The 16,163-nt window shown below is 42.3% G+C and overlaps 2 protein-coding genes and 1 long non-coding RNA gene across 7 annotated transcripts in view; 1 reads left to right on the top strand and 2 right to left on the bottom strand.

The window, feature by feature from the left end:
- ZNF624 (zinc finger protein 624) overlaps positions 1-377 on the bottom strand; it is a 36,722-nt gene extending 36,345 nt beyond the window's left edge. For 2 of the 4 annotated variants that reach the window (XM_060647205.3, XM_078437685.2), the window contains exon 1: positions 295-377. The gene's annotated coding sequence lies outside the window, so the exon portion shown is untranslated. The remainder of the gene's footprint in view (positions 1-294) is intronic. The other 2 variants (XM_060647211.3, XM_060647212.3) reach the window with 1 other exon arrangement.
- A 111-nt stretch (positions 378-488) lies between these two features.
- On the top strand, positions 489-10,635 carry LOC132688283 (uncharacterized). 2 transcript variants are annotated; one of them, XR_009614466.3, is made up of 2 exons: positions 489-644; positions 10,171-10,635. It is a non-coding gene; the product is annotated as an uncharacterized LOC132688283 (long non-coding RNA). The 2 variants fall into 2 exon arrangements; XR_009614465.3 differs by having other exon boundaries at positions 489-776.
- Positions 9,783-16,163, bottom strand: part of ZNF286A (zinc finger protein 286A) — a 27,565-nt gene continuing 21,184 nt past the window's right edge. The window contains exon 7 of the mRNA XM_060647221.3: positions 9,783-11,112. The gene's annotated coding sequence lies outside the window, so the exon portion shown is untranslated. The remainder of the gene's footprint in view (positions 11,113-16,163) is intronic.

Raw genomic sequence — 16,163 nt, 5'->3', positions numbered from 1 at the left:
GGTCAGAGGCCAGCAGGCCCTAGTCGAGCCCTACTAAGCCTACGGCCGCGCCCCGTGCTCCCCAACCCCAGCGCCACGCCCGCCGCCGAGGGCACCCCCAGCCCCGGAGCCAAGCGTGGGGGAGACCGCGCCGACAGCCAGGCAGGAGGCCCAGCCCCAGTCGCCTCTCGGGTGGGCGTGTCGGCTCAGGGACGGGCTCTGGAGGGAACGGCCCCGCCCCGGACGCCGCCAGGAGCCCAGCGCCGAGGGAGGGGCGGCGGGGAACCGGGGCCCGGCGCCCGGGGCAACGAGTACCTGGCTGCCGAACTGAGGACAACTGAGGGCACTCGCAGAGCAGGGCGGGAACGCTTCCAGCAATGGCGCCGGCTTGGCGGGGCCGGCCGCCAGGCAAGACAATGCGCCTGCGCGGCCGGGGCGCCAGAACTCCAACGCCCAGAATCCTCAGCGCCAGAGCTTTTTTTTTTTTTTTTTTTTTTTTTTTTTTTTTTCCATTTTTTTCCCCCTCCCCCCTTTTCTCTCTTGTCTGCGTTTAAGCGGGAATGGGCTGTGTTTGTCGACAATTTGGGTGACCTAAAAAAAAATCCAATCAAATCGAACAAACTTGTATTGAGAGGCCGCGACTACCTGTCAAGCGCTACCATCAGGTACGAGCGACGCAAAAAAGAATGACGCCAGCTCTTGCCACTGACCATTTCAGGGTGGCTGAAGGCCTAGTCATTGATAGAAGATACGGGCCTTTTGTCAATTAGCGAAAACCTCGGATGCCGGCGGAGTTGGTGAGCGCGTGTGTACCCTTTTGCTTGTCTTTCAAGTTCTTGACTGAAGAAGCGATGATGCCTTCCTTATAATCTCTGGCTCTTTGAACTAGAGCTTCCTTCCTCAGCGCATCCAAATCGTAATAGTAAAATAATAAAAACAGAAGTTTAACTAATATTGAGATTGATGTTAATCTAAATAGACATTTATTTTTCCAAGTTTTTATATTGAGGTTATTATATCTCAGATTATAATATATATAGTATAAGGCATGTTTTCCTTTGCCTCAATTCCGTGGTGTTAATGCTCGGAGGCCATATTTTCTATAGTGAAACAGACTCCAATGGGGCTGTAGAGCAGTTTCCCTCAATGACACCGTTTCCTTCCTAACCCGCCCCTACGCTCTGTGACTTGGATTCTCTGCTGCTTTGTTTGTGTGTGAGGCCCACCAGGGTGAGCCCCTGCCTATGGGGATCTGCAGGGACATATAAATCTCCGTGAAGCAACCCTGTAAAGGGGGGCTCTTGGGATCGCAAAGAGCCAATGGACACCTTTGGAGGAAACATGACATAACCCGGGGACTCTTGAACTGTGAAAGGAAAAAAAATATAAGCGGGAGATCAAACTACTAGAGATAATAAATATGATAGCTGAAATGAAAAAAAAAAAAAAATTGGATGAAGAGCAGATTCGACACTGCAAAAGAGAAGAATCAGGCATTCAAAGGCATAAAAATAGAAACTGCCCAGAATGAAACACAGAGAAAATAGAGAATGAATGGAGCACTGGAGAGTTATAGTGTAATTAGAATCCTAGAAGGAAAGGAGAGAGTGAGGGATGACTGAATATGTTTGTTTCCCCCCTTTTTTTAATTTAAATTTTAGTTAGAATAATGACTAGATACTTTCAAAGTTTGATGAAAATTATAACCCCACACATCCAAGAAGCTCAGTGAAATTCAAAGATGTGAAAAAATCACACCAAGGCACATCATAATCAAATTGTTACAAACCACTAATAAAGGAGAATCTTAAAAACAGAGGAGAAAAGGTCTGTATTTACTGGGTTCTAAGATAATTACTTTTCACCAGGAAAAAAAAAAAAAAAGAAAGAAAAGAAAAGGAAGAAAGAAAAAAAGCAAGCAAGCCAGAGGACAATGGAGCACTTTTAAAGTACTGAAAGAAAGAAGAGGGGTACCTGGGTGGCTCAGTCCATTAACTTCTGACTTCGTGGTTCATGAGTTTGAGCCCTGGGTCAGGCTTGGTGCTGATAGCCTAGAGGCTGGAGCCTGCTTCAGATTCTGTGTCTCTCCCTCTCTCTGCCTCTCCCCAACTCGTTCTCTCTCTCTCTCAAAAATAAATAAAAACATTAAAAAAAAGGAAAAAGAAAAAAAAAAACCCTGTCAGCCCAGAAATTTATACCCATTAAAATAGTGTCATATATGAAGGTGAACAGATAATGGGCTGAGATGGAATAGGCATGCTTCTCCCTGTATCCCCCATTAATTATAGCTAAAAACCCTTGATATTGTACAGATAAGACAAATATAAGAAGACTCTGAAATTTGGACCAAAGGCAGGCCAGCTAGGGATCGTGCAACGTGAAAAAAGACACAGTGGTAACTTTTCTACATTTTTGTTTTGCCTCATATACTCTGGCCTGGGTGCTTGGAGAAGCTGGCAACACAATATGCCAGTGGGTGCAGATTAAAAAAAGGCTCCGAGAAGAGCCGGTCTCTCTCCAGCCAAAGGACCAAGAAAAGGATAGTCTAGAATGACAGAAAACCTTTAAGAAAATAACCTCTACTCCAGCCAAACACCACAGAAAAAACCGTGGACCCATCTCATCCCCAACAGCAAAGATTGCAATGAGGGACTCTTCTGTCCCTGCAAGGATAATGTCAGAGAAGACAGTATGGGGAGCTGGGACTTTCATCTGCACCCGGCTGGTAGTATTGAGCCTCCCCACACACAGTGTCAGTGACAGCTATGTGGTAGGTAAGAGAATGCCTCTTCCATCCTCAACGAGGTGTTGTTAATGGTGGTGGTCTAATAGGGGGCCTGAAATTCTACCTCTGCCCAGCAGTAACAAATTCCCCTCCCCAGAGCTGTCAAAAGAAGCTGAGTATCTTGGACTTCCATTCCCACCTAATGCTAACAGCTCAGTGGTGAACTTTCTTCTCCCACCAGAGTGATGTCAGGAGAAGCCTGCTAAATCACAAGATTCACATAAAAATCCAGAGTATCATAGTACTCAAAAGTGTCTCCAAATTTGACTAAAGACATAAGTCTCCAGATTCAAGAATCTAAGAAAATGCCAGCAGGATAAACACAAAGATATGCAGTCTAATAAGACAGCTAATAATCAAACTTCTGAGAACTAAAAAAGATGAAGAAAAATCCTGGGAGCAGCAAGAGAAAAAGGATACCATATCAGCAACAGAAAAATAATTCAAATGATAGTGGACTTCTTATCAGGAAACATGGAGGCCAGAAGTAGGTGAAACGTTTCTCAAGTGCTGAAAGAAAATAGCTGTAAGTCCAGAATCTGAGTTTAATCAGTGACCATGCAGCAAAAATTCTTCCCATCATGTTTCTCCCTTCGTACTGCAATTTAAAGGTACATTGGAACAAGAAAACATATTGTTAGATATAAAATGTGATAGCATTCTTCCTGAAGATGAACCAAAAACTATTTGATGACGACACTCAATAATTTAAAGCAGAGAAACTGGAAGAGAAGCTAAAAGTGAAAGAATGAGAAGCATCATGGGTTAAAATAGATGATCTAGAAAAAAAAAAAATTCCCAGTATGTAGTAGATAGTCAAGCAAGTGCCTTCTGGTCGCAATGGCGACAGACGGTCTTTATTTGAAGATGTGCAGACACTAAGTGCATGAAGAGGTTTGCCAGGCACAGAAGGATCAGAAGGACTGTCCTCTCTTGCACCTTGGCAGTGGCAGAGCTGCTCAGAATACGCATAGCTGAGAAAACCTCGGATGCTCGTTTCAGAGACGATGAGCTGGGTTCCCAGGAGGGGCATTAGTTTTTCATGGTGGAACCCATCAGGGCATGGGGATGCATTTTTTTCCTGGATTCTGTAGAAAATACTTACGTTTCTTGTGCCATACAAATCCATTCCACTTGAAAGTCAAAGCTTTCTCCATCCCAGTTCCAGGAAGTACAAATGTCTGCAGTAGCTCAAGATTGGGCATTCAAACGATAGTGAATTATCAGATTCCATTTTCATAAATATTTCATCACATTTTTTGGGTGGTGGTGTCATCATAACCCCAGCGTATTCATAACCAAAAATATTTCACATAATTAGAGCTATAGAAAAGCAACCTGGTCATCATCTACACGTTCCACCAAAATGGGATTTTTGGCCACTTAAAATAGGTGGTTCTATGATATCAATATTTTTCAAAGGTACATTTTAAAAAGTACTACACATATAAGACTTTACAACCTTAAAGTTCTTTCCAGGTGATTGTTACCAGCATTAAAAAAAAATGATAGAAATCGTTCTTAGCTTTTGCATTCTAACATGACTCATTGGAAAAAGTGACATGGCAATTGTCACTGTTCTTTTCTAGGGCATTTCCTTACTTTTGTTAGTGATTTACATGTATACATGTTCACCTTCTTTTATGTATATCCAAAGTCTTGTTTCCAAGTCTTTTGTATAGCACCAGGATTTCAAAAATAGAGTGGGAGAAATTTATTCTAAAAATATTGTTCTGTACTTTGACTGGAATTGGGATTAAAAATTATGTGTGTGTTTTTAATGTTTTTTATTATTTATTTATTTTTAAGACAGAGAGAGACAGAGTATGAGCAGGGGAGGGGCAGAGAGAGGGAGGCACAGAATCTGAAGCAGGCTCCAGGATCCGAGCTGTCAGCACAGAGCCCGATGTGGGGCTTGAACCCACAGACTGTGAGATCATGACCTGAGCCAAAGTCAGATGCTTAACCAACTGAGCCACCCAGGCACCCCTAAAAATTGTGTTTTTAGGAGTGCCTGGGTGGCTCAGATGGTGAAGTGTCAGACTTTTGACTCCAGCTCAGGTCATGATCTCAGGATTGTGAGATTGAGCCCCACGTCAAGCCCCACATTGGGCTCAACACAGAACCTGCTTGAGATTCTCTCTCTCTCTCCCTCTGCCTCTCTCCCCCACTCTCTCTAAATAAATAAATGTTTAAAAATTATATTTATATATATTTTTTAAAGTTTATTTTGAGAGAGAGACAGAGCAGGGGAGGGGCAGAGAGAGAGGGAGAGAGAGAATCCCAAGAAGACTCCATGCTGCCAGCATGCTGCCCGATATGGGGCTTGAACCTACAAACTGTGAGACCATGACCTGAGGCAAGGTCAAGAGTCAGACACTTAACTGACTGAGCCACCCAGTCAACCAACCATGTTTTTATATTTTTATTTGAAGATTTTTTTTCTTACTCAGCTTTGTTGTTGTCAAACTTAATGAACAAGACTCTTGAACATAATAAAAAATAGTGTCTAACCATTCCACATTTTTGTAGAGGGTTAGAATGAGATCATTTTAAGTTAAATTAGTTCTTGGCCAGGGCGCCTGGGTGGCTCAGTCGGTTAAGCATCTGACTTCAGCTCAGGTCACAATCTCGCGGTCCGTGAGTTCGAGCCCTGCGACCGGCTCTGGGCTGATGGCTCAGAGCCTGGAGCCTGCTTCCGATTCTGCGTCTCCCTCTCTCTCTGCCCCTCCCCTGTTCATGCTCTGTCTCTGTCTCAAAAATAAATAAACGTTAAAAAAAATTAAAAAAAAATAAATTAGTTCTTGGCCTAATGCAAACTACAGCTGCCTTTAGGCATAATGTAACAAAAAAAATCTTGTATGTGCTGGGCATTACCACGATGTTCAGTTATTGACTTAATATGGTTCTTAAGACCTTAGAGAAAGCAATACTAAAGATGATTTTATTTATTTATTTTTTAATGTTTATTTTTGAGAGAGAGAGAGAAACAGAGCATGAGTGGGGGAGTGGCAGAGAGAGAGGGGGAGACACAGAATCTGAAGCAGGCTGCAGGCTCTGAGCTGTCAGCACAGAGCCTGATGTGGGGCTCAAACTCACAAACTGCGAGATCATGACCTGAGCTAAAGTCAGATACCTAACCAACTGAGCCACCCAGGTGCCCCAAGATTCACTTATTCTTAACATCTTATTCTTTTTGTGTTATCTGTACCCTCTCTCTATATACATATTTTTTTTCTGAATCATTTGAGAGCAAATTGCATGCATTATGCTTTTTTACCTCTGCACACTTCACTGTGCATTTCCCAATAATAAGGATATTATTTTACATAACCATGGTATAGTTATCAACTTCAATAAATTTAACATGGATGTAATACTTTTATCCACTCTACTGCTTGTATTGCACTTTTGAAAAACGGAACCAATATGTCCTTCGTAGTATTTTTTCTCCTGCGTAGGATCCAGTTAAGGATAATATATTGTATATAGTCATCACGTCTTTAGTTCTTAACCTGGAACAGGGATTCAACCTTTCTTTGTCTTTTATGTCAGTAACATTTTAATTTTTTTTTTTTTTTTAACATTTATTTACTTTTGAGACAGAGAGAAACAGAGCATGAACGGGGGAGGGTCACAGAGAGAGAGAGGGAGACACAGAATTTGAAACAGGCTCCAGGCTCTGAGCAGTCAGCACAGAGCCCGATGCGGGGCTCGAACTCACAGATCGTGAGATCATGACCTGAGCCGAAGTCGGATGCTTAACCGACTGAGCCACCCAGTTGCCCCTATGTCAGTAACATTTTTAAAGAATGCAATCTTTAAAAAATTTTTTTTAACCTTTATTTATTTTTGAGATACAGACAGAGCATGAGTGGGAGAGGGGCAGAGTGGGAGGGAGACAGAATCTGAAGCAGGCTCCAGGCTCTGAGCTGTCACCACAGAGCCCAACATGGGGCTTGAACGCACAAACCATGAGATCATGACCTGAGCTGAAGTTGGGCACTTAACTGGCTAAGCCACCCAGGTGCCCCAATCTTTTGTTGCCAATAGTCCTCATTTTGAGGTTTGTTGAATGTTTCCTCATGATTGGATTCCAGTTATGCATTCTCTAATATTACATAAATTATGTTGTGTCCCCATGGTATCACATCTGAGGCACACAATTGCCATCTGCCACTTGTTCAATATATTAATTTTGATCATGTAATCAGGGTGCTTCCCATATAGTAGTATAAAATTATTAGTATATAATTTTTTTCCTTGCAATTGCCAATTGTAACAAGCAATTTATGGAGAAGATACTTTAATACTATGCAAATATCCTGTTCCTCATCACACTTTCCCCTTTTGGATTTACCATCCATTAATGATTCTTGTCTGACCAATCTTGATTGTCATGGCTGCAAAATGATGATTTTCCAGTTTCACATTTACCAGTTTGCATTGGGCATTCTACTGCAAGCAAGGGCCTCTGCTCTCCCTTGTTTATTTACCTCTTTCTTCCTTCCTCCCTCCCTTCTTTCCTTTCTTCCTTCCTTCCTATCTGAGAGAGAGAGAGAGAGAGAGAGAGAGAGAGAGCAAGTGGAGGAGGGGCAGAGACAGAGGGAAAGAGAGAGAATCCCAAGCAGGCTCTACACAGTCAGCCCAGAGCCTGATGCAGGCTCACCAACTGTGAGATCATGACCTGAACCAAAATCAAGAGTCAGATGCTTAACCTATTGGGCCACCCAGGCGCCCCTATTTACTTACTTCTTATCAATGTGAATGCAAGCACTATTTTTTCCCGACGGTTCAATAATTCATTACTGTCTTGTTTTGGTACTCAATTTGCCCCAGACTTGGTTAGTGAGGGCCACACCAAGCTGGCTCCTTTGCCTTTCTGACCTACTCTCACCATTTTTTGAGTCCTACTTTATTTTCTGGAATAAGATGTTCCAGACTCTTCTTGTAACTACCTTCCTTCAGACTTGGAATCAGCCATTTCTCTGAGGAACCCTGGTTCTTTTTTTTTTTTTTTTTTTTTTCTTTTTCGTGGAGAATGGTATCAAATCAAGCTCTGAGCTCACTGCAACTTGGGTGTCATTGTTTCTAGCCCCTTTCAGTGGACAGAGCTAAGATATATATGTATGTATACATCTATATATAACAATATATTTTCCCATGTTAAGAAGGTATAAAAGGGATGTGTAGCTAAGGAGGCCAAATGTGGATGTTTGTGAATTTTGCTTATCTGATAAATTGCTTGTGTATAACAGAGAGTTCTCAATCATCTATTTCCTAGGTAATTTGGTTAGCAAAGTTGTGATTAATGTAAGTGGTTAAAAGACTATATTGGAATAATAATGGCAACAAAACTGTGCAGGAAAATAGTTAACATGGCAAGTGCAAGACTGCTATTTTTAGAAAGTCCTGCTGACAAGGTAGACCCTTGGCTGGCGTCTGGGGCTTCTGACTTGGGAATGGTTCCCACCGTTCCCAGAGCTGATAAGAGTGGTCGCTGTGCCTAAACTATGTGTATAAACACTGTGGTTTATGCTGAACACCTGTTTTCCTTCTAGGAGTCTGTAGTTTTGGTACGTGCTAGACAGAGGGTGCCAATAAAAACGAAGGGTACTGGGGCACATGGGTCGCTCAGTTGGTTAAGCGTCTGACTCCTGATTTCGACTCGGGTCATGATCTCTTGGTTTGTGGGATCAAGCCCCCGTTGGGCTCCATGCTGACAGCACAGAGCCTGCTTGGGACTCTCTTTCTCCCTCTGTTCCTCCCCCCCACACACTCTCACTCTCAAAATATAAATAAACTTAAAAAATATTTTAAAAAACCACCTTGGGTACTGAGATTCTAGTGAACTCCCTTGGTAAACGATATTTCACATGTTATCACGACTCACTGCAGGGGGTATTGGGCATGTCCTGTGTGACTCTAGTGCCAAGAGAACTCTTGGAAGCTTATACCTTGTTTTCTCCAGACTTTGTCCCACGCACCTTTTCCCTTTACCAATTTTGCTTTGTGTCCTTTTACTGTAATAAATCACAGCCACGAGTATGGCAATATGCTGAACCCTGTTAATCCTTCTAGCCAATCATTGAGGATGGGGGTCATGTTGGGGACCCCCCCCCCCGAGACATATATAAAAGAGAATGGGATGTTGCTTCTGTTTTTCAAGAGAAAAAGTAATTTTTCCTTTTAAAAAAATGTTTAATGCTTATTTATTTTTGAGAGAGAGAGAGGGAGAGAGAGTGAGTGGGAGAGGGGCAGAGAGGGAGACAGAATCCAAAGCAGGATCCGGGCTCTGACCTGTCAGTACAGAGCCTGACTCGAACCCACGAACCGCAAGCACATGACCTAGCCGAAGTCAGAAGCTTAAATGACTGAGCCACCCAGCTGCCCCACAAATACTTTTTTCTTAGAGTCTGGTTGTTCTAGGATGTGAAAAGATAGTAAGAGACAAAATTAGAGTGGATACAGTAAGTTTTAGAAGGTCTGAGGAAAAGTGAACTTTGTTTGTTGTACTTTATAATGGCTGCAAATATTGAAAAGAAGCAATAAAACATGTTAAAATTTTGACAAAAACTGGCTTGATTTTGATGGGTTTATTCATTATATGTTTGCAAAATCTTTGATTCTATTTTTTTAAGTAAACTCTACCCCCAATGTGGGACTCAAAGTTATGACCCCGAGATCAAGAGTCACATGCTCCATTGACCGAACCAGCCAGGTGCCCCCAAAATCTTTAACTCTAAATATTATATTTATATAACATCAGAGTTTGGCTATATCCTTGTGTCAGTGATAGTCCGCTCTTAACAAGAGGAGGTGAAAAATCATTCTTAACTTTCTGCATAATCTGTCCACGTACTACAGATTCAGTCTCTCACCAGAATTATGTTTTGTGCTTTGTGCTAACTTTGTCATACTCTTGATTAAAAAAAAAATAAACAGGCCCCAAATAGTCCCTTACCTAGGAGCCTGTGATATGGCACCCACAAAAGGAGAAATGCGAGAAATAGTTAGGTTTGTTTGGTATGTTTCATATTTATTAATTAGCTGAGAATTATTGTTGACAGCTGCTCAGCTTATGGGAAGAGATACCAAATAAAAGAGAATATAAGCCTTCTTGAGACTAACTTGATACAAATATATTATTAAGGTAAGTATATTTCAGAGGTTGTACACTTTATTTATGGTTGAAGTCCCTGGAGATGGTCCTCATGGCCCTTAATATGTTCTTAACCTCTGGGGAAACACTGATCAACTCCTTGAAAGACTCATGTATTATACACCAAGAAAGGATTTTATTCTCCTCTATTGAGATATTGTTGGTTACTGTAATAAATTAAGCAGGGCTAGCCAGTCTGATTCTGAATAAGTGGTTTATGTTTTCCTTTCTTCCTTGTCTGAAGGTTCTTCTATAAGCTACAAGCCAGGAACGGAGTCTTTAAAAAAAGAAGGAAGATGTAAACATTCGGTGGAAATAACCTCACCGGATATCAGCTATCGCTGCTTCAAAGAACAGACTCATGGGTGGGTGCACACTTCCAAGCCAAAGCTGACATTGCTTAGAGAACTGTCAGATTTCCGGGATTCTGTTTTTTTGGTTTTTTTTTTGTCTGGAAGCAGATTACTTCATGAGATCAGACTGTTAACCGATGATTCAGTGGAGGACAAAGAGTTAATTGAGGAGGAATGAATGACCTGTTAGATGAAATATACTTGTGATTATCTGTTTAGAGCATTTTGGTAATTTAAAAAATATTCTATCTGATAGACATATGAGGAAGCCCTTTCTCTTCTTGATCTGTCTCTAACGCTCAATTTAGTAGACTGCCTTTGCAAATGGAAATAAAATATCCCTTAAAGTGTGAAAATTTAAAGCTTAAATGGGATTTTGTTCTCATTATCACTCAGAATTAAGGAGCATATACTTTTATGGAGTCTATTTTCTTTTCATAACAATGCAGTTATTTGTATAGAGTAACAACAAAAAGCATTTGTCCTCCTTTTTACCAAGATAAAACTGAACAAATCAATTATGTAAATACAGCTTTGGAGTTATATTTAAGAATCTATCCTGCTCAGCCATGAGCAGTCCACCATTAAGGAAGAATGTTTTATTTCATATATAGAATCAATTACCTAGAGAAGCCGTCTAGGAAATGTCTATGGTACCTATGCTATGGCTTTCAAGATCCCAGCCCTACAAATCAAAAAGAAGGTCACTCTCCAGTAGAACAGGAGCTGTAACAGATCTGGGGAACCGCAAAAGGAGAGAAATTCATCCATATTTACAGGTATTACAGGTGGAACTTGGTGGAGATGAATCCATTGGGTTTAGTTTTCTCGCCCTGGAACAGAAGAACAAATAAAAGCAATCTTTAAAAAATCTCCAGGGGCACCTGGGTGGCTCAGTCGGTTAAGCATCTGACTTCGCCTCAGGTCATGATCTCAAGGTTTGCGGGTTCGAGCCCCGCGTTGGGCTCGGTGCTGACAGCTCAGAGCCTGGACCCTGCTCCCGATTCTGTCTCCCTCTCTCTCTGCCTTTCCCTTACTCACTCTGTCTCTCTTTCTCTCTCAAAAATAAACAAACATTTAAAAACATTAGAAAAATCTCTAGAATGATGGAAACCATTGAAGATGGAACCCAAAATTCCTTATAAAGTCTCCAGTGAGAAATGTGTTTTCTGGCCTTAGTTGCTCAGAACCAGACGGCCTGAGACTTGCTGGCATCATAACAAAGTGCCCTATAGCTGTACCATGTAAATGAAACCAAGTAACAAAACCACAATGAATCTGTTTTTTTTTTTTTTTTAATAAAAAAAAATCTGTAGAGAACATCTATGAACACAGGGCAGACTGTTAAGAAAATTTTATCCAAAACTTGGAAACAAGGCAAAAGTCTGGTTACATGTGAACATCAAAATGCAACTTTATCTGAAAAGCCCATTTAAAGGTGATTTGGCTCTTCAGGGGGCGCCTGGATGGCTCAGTTGGTTGAATGTCTGACTTTGGCTCAGGTCATGATCTTGAGGTTGGTGAGATCAAGCCGCACATTGGGCTCACTGCTGTCAGTGCAGAGCCCGCTTCAGATCCTCTGTCCCCCTTTCTCTCTGTCCCTCACCTGCTCATGCTCTCTCTCTCTCAAAAATAAACAAACATTAAAAAAAGAAAAGGCTATCTGACTCCTTGGGGTAGTATAACTTTGTTTGACTTACTATTTACTATTGATTAGGGCCTAACTCTGTGAAGCCATTTGCTGCCCTGTTAAAAACTAAAGCAAAACCCTGGATAAGTTGCAAAGGATTTCTACTTGGTAGAAAAGATGACCTCAGAGTTTGTGGTTTTATTGCCCTGTACGACACTGGCCAGCTTTGTATCTCATTTAGCAAGCTTATCCCAGCATGCTTTCCTTCACTGACCGTTTATGCACAGTCTCTGGTATCCATCTTTGAACCAGCATTATTTGCCAGGTAGTTCCCTCATTAATGAGTCCAATAAATCTTCGTCATGGGCTTACTATAGAACAGTCATACTTTTAACTTAAAAACAAAAATTTAACATATCCTGTCTCCCAGGAGGAAGAAAAGAGCAAAATGTAATGCTTCTATTTCTGTACTGGATAACGTACACCGGTTTTGTTCCAAGAGTGGGATAATAAAAATACAAATAATGTCTAAAGGAGTGTGTGTGTATCTGTATCTTTAAGAGCCCTTAATCATAGCTTTGAAACCTAGACGAGCAATGGAAGAACATGAATAACCCTACTCAGAAGGGTGGGACAGGGAGAAAGGTTAATCTAGAGTCACTGTCTCTTTCCCACATTACCGCTGCACAACCTCTGAACTTGCTCCTGGCCATCAATTTCACCTCTCTCCAGTGCATTCGCCACACCACAGTCATGGGTATCTCTCACATATGAACTCTCACTTGCTAAACATAGCAACTGAGAGCCTCTTCCCTCCCTTCCATATCCATACTCCAGAATCAACTCGAAATGAACTTACAAGACCCTTCAAGATCTGCCTGTTGATGATCATTACATCCTCAGTTACCGCCAGTGCTACTCTTCGTCTCTAAGCTCTAGGCACAACGTGCTAAACCACACATAGTTCCTGAAATACGCCATTCTCCATCTCACACATGGCTCCCTCTGCCTGCAATGTCATGCCTTCCCACTTAACTTCTTCAGCATGTGATTCCCTTTCCTTGAGATTCAGCTGCGGTGACATCTTCCTGGCTTTTTGGATGCCAACTTCTCCGACCAAGAAAGGCTGGGTCTCTTACACACGTCTGTATGACAGCTCTTATCACACCACATTCTGATCGCTTGTTGACTTGGCCAAGTCTCTTAGCTAAAAGCAGAGTCTGTGTCTGACTCCTCATTTTATCCCTGACACCTAGCACATACTAGGCCTAGCATATAGTACCTGGCACCTAGAACAGTTGCTCCAAAGTCCTTGCTGAACAATCCTGGGTGTAGATATTGGGAGCAATGGTAAAAGATAGGAGACCAAAGGCTCAATGAACATGGGGAAGTGAGCAGGGAGTCAGAGATGGCAGCAAAAGGTAAGAAATGGTACATAGTCAGAGGCTCAGAGAAGGTGTTTACATATGAGGGGTGATGAGGAAGGCTTAAAACACACAAGGATGCCATGCCACCTTCTACTAATCCTACGACGAGTGGAGAGCAGGAGAGTGGGCTTCCTTTCCAGGAAAGTGTTGCAAAGGAGATAGTTTTTCCTGGTCCTCACTTGAGGTTGGATTGGGGTACATGACCTGTTCAGGGAAATAAAACGTGAGTGGAAATGAAATGTGTCAGTGCAAGACCCTTTAGATCCTTCCTCTCCTTCTAGCATGGCAAAAGCAGTGTTTGAGATGATGGCTGCTTCATCAGCTTGGCTTTCTGAATGATTATAATGAGGAGAACCTTCCTGCCAGCCCACACTGAATAGGTCACACAAGCAAGCATCGAGAATGGGTGTTCTAGTGAGTAGGCGAAAACAATGATACTGCTGTGGTTTGCTAACCTCACAATCCAGTTATACGATGGGGAGGGGGGGAATCGGGGAGAGCTTTCTCTGATCTCAGTGCAGGGGGACAATATCACATACCACATCCTCTCTCTCTCTTCTTAGCATTCCTACTGCTTGAGAGTGTCTGGAAGTAGATGTAGTCAGTCTCTACCCCCACCAGGTAAACCTTAGATTTCCCTCTCCCTCAGTTGTGCCTGTCACATACGATAGAATGGGACTTAAGCTGAGTTGTTACATATACATGGCTCTAAACATAAAAGGAGATGTAATTAAGGACTTACAAACTAAGAGGCTAAAATCCACTTACATCTGTCCTTTTCTGTGGGGGCATGAAAAATTTTTGTTTCAACATTTATGTCCACGTGTACATGAGGTCCTTTGAAATAAGATCCCTGGAGGTAAAAAGCCAAGTTCTTCCACCCTTCTGAGATGCCATAAATTTGAGGGAAACTACAGATCCCGAAGAGGACAAATCCATGTTCACACTACTTGTTTTCTCGCTCTACCTCCTTCCAGGTCTATAGTAGGCATAATGCCCTCATCCTGTACTTAGTAAGTTAAGCCCATGTCCCTGGACTGGGTGGGCCTAGATCCTGAGATAGTGGATTTTATTTTCTGCTCAGCACACATTCCCTTCTCCCCTTCTGGTAACAGGGACCTTGTGGGAAACCCATGCTACCATTTTGGATAAGGCTAAATTCCACCCTACCTCGCCCCATGTCAGAATACCCAATTCTTTTGGCCATAGTGATTGGTTCAATGGGTTCGTGATCCAAGCCATTCAACCATAATCTACCTTGCAACTTTGAATGGCCCCACAGACAATAAAATATTTTCTTTGGCATCAACAGCTGCCAGGGTAACTCAAGCCAAAAGCTGCCAATGGCCATCTCTGCCGTTCTGTCTGCCTGAGAATGAAACGAATCTGGAGCACGATCTGATGACATCTTTGAACCCCTGGATGCAGTCATATCTTATGTCTAGCCCTTAAACTCATTAATCATGGTAGCCCTTCTGTTTATGCTTGCTTGAAATGGGTTTTCACTGATTAGAGTCCTGGATAGTTCAGTAGGTTTAAGTCACTATAACATGAGTTGCATGGGTCAATAAAATTGGGAATTGAGTTCCACTCCATGTAAAATAACCACATTTTTGCTATGGCAAAAGTAACATATCACCTCGGGAACATAACTATTGATGAGCAAAGACTCTTTGCCAACCCACGATAGACAGATAGGACAAGTTAGCATTAAAAATTGGCACTCTGGGGGTGCCTGGGTGGCTCAGGTCCATGCAGACAGCTCGGAGCCTGGAGCCTGCTTTGGATTCTCTGTCTTCCTCTGTCTGTCCCTCCCCTGCTTGTGCTCTCTCTCAAAAATAAATAAACGTTAAAAAAAAAAAAAAAAAAGAACTGGCACTCTGGGGGCACCTGGGCAGCTCAGTCGGTTAAGCATCTGACTCTTGATTTCAGCTAAGGTCATGATCATCAAGCCCCAAGTAGGTCTCTGTACTGACACCATGGAGCCTGCTTGGGATTCTATCTCAAAATAATAAACATTAAAAAAAAAAAACAGAATTAGCAGGGCACTTGGGTGCCTCGGTTGGTTGGGCATCTGACTTCGGTTCAGGTCACAATCTCACAGTTTGTGGGTTCGAGCCCCACATCGGGCTGTGTGCTGACAGCTCAGAGCCTGGAGCCTGCTTCGGATTCTGTGTCTCCCTCTCTCTCTGCTCCTCCTCCACTCGTGCTCTGTCTCTGTCTCTCAAAAATAAACAAACATTAAAAAAAAAAACAACAACAAAAAACCAGAATTGGCACTCTGGTGAGAAGTCCATGCTTACTGTATATATATCAGAGCCTGACATCAAAGAATAGACCATTTTCATAACAATGTAACTCTGCAACACGTTTATAGCTTACAAAGCATTTTCACATATTCAACACTCACAGAAATCCTATGAAGTCAATGTTGTAAATATTCTTAGGTTTTGGCCTTTTTTTATCAGTGTGTTACTGATCTTTGAAGAACAGCTCTTTTGGGGACACAGATGGAGACTTGTTCATACTGAAGGTTGCTACCAATTGCAGTGGACCTGTTTGTTTTACCATCCTTGGATTTCTCTTAGGGAAGCAGCCCTTTCCCACCGCAGTGCAAGTTGAGTGGGATGGGCCTTACCCTCCCCTGCTCCGCGGTTTTACAGGGACTCGGCCTGCTCAATGACAAGATTGCAATTCAAAGCAGCAAATGGCTCGGTGATCAATCAGCATGATCTCAAGCAAAGCCGAGAAGTAGCCTTGTGGATTTTGCTGGAGCTATTTAGAAGTATTCCTCTTGGGACTGCAAATGTTTTGAACCATACTAACT

Source organism: Panthera onca, chromosome E1 (genome assembly GCF_046562875.1).
Source record: "Panthera onca isolate mPanOnc1 chromosome E1, mPanOnc1 haplotype 2, whole genome shotgun sequence".
Lineage (NCBI taxonomy): Eukaryota > Metazoa > Chordata > Mammalia > Carnivora > Felidae > Panthera > Panthera onca.
This window is presented reverse-complemented; position numbering and strand designations above follow the sequence as displayed.